This window comes from Camellia sinensis, chromosome 3 (genome assembly GCF_055761805.1).
Source record: "Camellia sinensis isolate YWXY chromosome 3, ASM5576180v1, whole genome shotgun sequence".
Classification (NCBI taxonomy): domain Eukaryota; kingdom Viridiplantae; phylum Streptophyta; class Magnoliopsida; order Ericales; family Theaceae; genus Camellia; species Camellia sinensis.
Genome location: NC_138963.1, coordinates 34,451,816 through 34,455,520, shown reverse-complemented (window position 1 = coordinate 34,455,520; position 3,705 = coordinate 34,451,816).

Genomic DNA, 3,705 nt, shown 5'->3' with positions numbered 1-3,705 from the left:
TCCTTACCTCGGCTGAAGAGTACAAAGAGTTGGTTTAATCCAGCCAACCACTCTTTCAGCCATACCCATACTTCGGCTGAAGAGTATAAAGAGTTGGTTTAATCCAGCCAACCACTCTTCAGCCATACCCTTACTTCGGCTGAAGAGTACAAAGAGTTGGTTTAATCCAGCCAACCACTCTTCAGCCATACCCATACTTCGGCTGATGAGCACTAAGAGTTGGTTTAATCCAGCCAACCACTCTTCAGCCATACCCATACTTCGGCTGAAGAGCACTAAAAGTTGGTTTAATCCAGCCAACCTCTAAGTTAGTTTTTCCAGCCAACTTAGAATAATGTTTGGTTATTCCGACCAAACGTCTTGCAGCCTGGATCCTTATCCTGGGCTTAGGAAGGGTGTTGGTTTAATCCAGCCAACCTCTAAGTTAGTTTTTCCAGCTAACTTAGAATAATGTCTGGTTATTCCGACCAAACGTCCTGCAGCGTGGATCCTTATCCTGGGCTTAGGAAGGGTGTTGGTTTATTCCAGCCAACCTCTAAGTTAGGTTTTCCAGCTTAGAATAAAAATGTTCGCAACATTCCTAACTTCACTAAAGCTAACTTTTATAGAACAACTCATGCTGAAAAGAATCGATTGTTTTATTGAAGAAAAAGAAATTACACCTGTTTGAAAGGAAAAAAGCTAAAAATAAAATAACTTGAGATTGGCCGTGTTCCATGGCCTAGGGATTGCTTTGTCGTCCTTGTCTTCTAAGTGGTATGCCCCTTTGCCTGCTAACCCAACCACTTTGTAAGGACCTTCCCAGTTTGGCCCTAACTTGCCATCTCCTGGTATCAAGGTGTTTCCCATCACTTTGCGCAGTACCCAATCTCCGATCTTGAATTGCCTTGGATGCACCGTTTTGTTGTATTTTCTGATTAACTCTCGTTGGTATGAGGCAATGTGAACCAGTGCTCTTTCCCTTCTTTCCCTCGCAAGGTCAAGTTCTAATACTATGGCTTCTCCATTCAAGTCTGGATCAAAATTTTCACTTCGAATTGTGGGAAGGCCAACTTCCAGTGGGATTACTGCTTCCATTCCGTAGGCTAAGGAGAATGGTGTCTCTTCTGTCGATCGCCGAGGTGTGGTGCGGTAAGCCCATAAAACATGAGGAAGCTCGTCCGCCCACTTGCCTTTTGCCTTCTCTAACCTTTTCTTCAATCCATCCAAGACGACTTTATTTGATGCTTCTGCTTGGCCATTTGCTTGAGGATATGCCGGTGTAGAATTGTAGAACTCTATCTTGTACTCTTCACAAAAGCCTCTGAAGATTCTACCGTCGAACTGAGTGCCATTGTCTGAGATTAGGGCTTTTGGTATGCCAAACCGAGTGATGATATTTTGCCAAACGAACTTCTTTACATCTTTTTCTTTGATTGATGCCAATGCTTCTGCTTCCACCCACTTTGTGAAGTAGTCTGTTGCTGCGAGAAAGAACTTCCTGTTGCCGGGTGCTGTTGGAAGTGGTCCTACTATGTCCAAGCCCCACACTGCGAAAGGCCATGGGCTGGTTAATGGTAGGAGTTCTCTTGCTGGTTGATGTATTTGGTGTGCGAATTTTTGGCATTTCTCACACTTCTTCACATATTTCTCTGAGTCTGCCTGCATGTATGGCCACCAGTATCCTTGTGAAATGGCCCTGTAAGCTAGCGATCTTCCTCCTTGATGGCTTCCGCACACCCCTTCGTGTATTTCAAACAAGAATGCTTCCACTTTGCTGGGGTGAACACACTTTAGCTAAGGTCCTGAGAATGATTTCTTGTATAATGCCAATGATGGGGAGAGCCAAAATCGCTACGACTTTGCTCTTATTCTATTGGCTTCTTTTTTCTCTTATGGTAGGATGCCGTCTTTTAAGAACAGGATGATGGGATCCATCCATGAGGGGCCTAGTTCTGCGCAACATACCTCTTCTGCTTCGGGGTCTTCTATGCTTGGTCTAGGTAGATAGTCGATCAGTAGTGGATGAGGTATGGAGGTATCTGCCATTGAAGCGAGGCCTGCTAGTTCGTCTGCTCTGCTATTTTCCTCCCTGCCGATTTGTTCTATCCTTACTACATCAAACTTCTTGATCTCTGTTCTGACCAATTCTTGGTACTTGGCCATCCTATCATCCTTTGCTTCATAGTCGCTAGAAATTTGGTTTACCACCAGCTGTCAGTCGCTGTATACCATTAGTTCGGTGGCCTTCAAGTAGCATGCTGATTTGAGTCCTGCGAGAAGTGCTTCGTACTCCGTTTCATTGTTTGATGCTGGGAAGCCAAGGTTGATTGCTTGCTCTACAACCAGTCTGTCTGGTGAGATGAGGACTATGCTGAGTCCTGCACCATGCCGGTTGGATGCTCCATCTACAAAGAGCTTCCACATCTCTCCAACGAACAATTTCCAGCAAGTGGAGGGGTCAGATGATGTTGTGGGGTCAAGAATGGTGTTTTCTTCAAGGTCCATGCTTGCTGTCTGCCCCTTGCTATCTGATTGTACCAAGTCTTTTTTTGTTGGAGAGCCTTGGTTTGGTGTAGCTTCTGCCTTGCTGTCTTTAGTCTGGTCTGCCTTGGAGTCTGACTGAGTACCTTCTGCTAGGGGTTGTGCTATTCCGGCGTCAACTTCCATCCCTAGTTCGGTTGTGTCAGTTAGGTCGACTGGGCAAATATGATGACTTCCAGGAGTAAACTCTGCGACGAAGTCTGCCAAATATTGGGCTTTTATTGCGGTCCTGGGTTGGAATTTGATGTCGAATTGTCTCAACTCTACTGCCCACTTCAAAATTCGCCCGGAAAAGTTCGCCCTCTCAAACAAAGCTTTTAGTGGGAAAGCTGTGAGGACGACTATGGTGTGGGCGTGAAAGTAGTGTGCCAATTTCCTGGAGGCCATCATCAAGGCTAATGCCAGTTTTTCCAGTGGCAAATACCTTGTTTCAGCTCCCAGCAATGTCTTGCTGACATAATAGATGTGCAAGTGTTGGATTCCTTTTGCACGAACCAACACTGCGCTAACTGCGTGCTGAGAGACTGCCAGGTACAAGAAGAGTTCTTCACCAGGTACTGGGGTAACAAGCAGTGGTGGGGAAGACATATACTCCTTCAAGCTTTCCAGAGCTTGGTCGCATTCTCCATCCCACTCAAACTTGGCCTTTAAGGCATGAAAAAATGGTCGTAGTCTATCTGACGACCTGCTTATGAATCGGTTGAGTGCAGCTGCCATACCGGTGAGATGTTGTACTTCTTTTACTGAGTTTGGTCTCTCCAGATCTTGGATTGCCTTGATTTGAGAGGGGTCTGCCTCTATACCTCGGTTGGTCACTAGGAAGTCCAGGAATTTGCCAGATCCTACTCCGAATGCACACTTGGACGCATTGAGGCGCAACTTGTGCTTCTTCAGGATCTCAAACATTTTGCCTAGGTCCTTAAGATGGTCATTCTTATCCTTGCTCTTGACCACCATGTTGTCGATGTAAGCCTCCATTGTTCTTCCTAACAATGGTTCAAACATCTTGGTGACCATTCGTTGGAATGTTGCCCCTGCGTTCTTCAGGCTAAAGGGCATGACCTTGTAGCAGTATAGTCCTCTTGGAGTTGTAAAAGATGTGACCTCCTGGTCTGGTTCATGCATGGCGATTTGGTGATAGCCTCTGTATGCATCCAGAAAGCTAAGTCAGTTGTGCCCCAC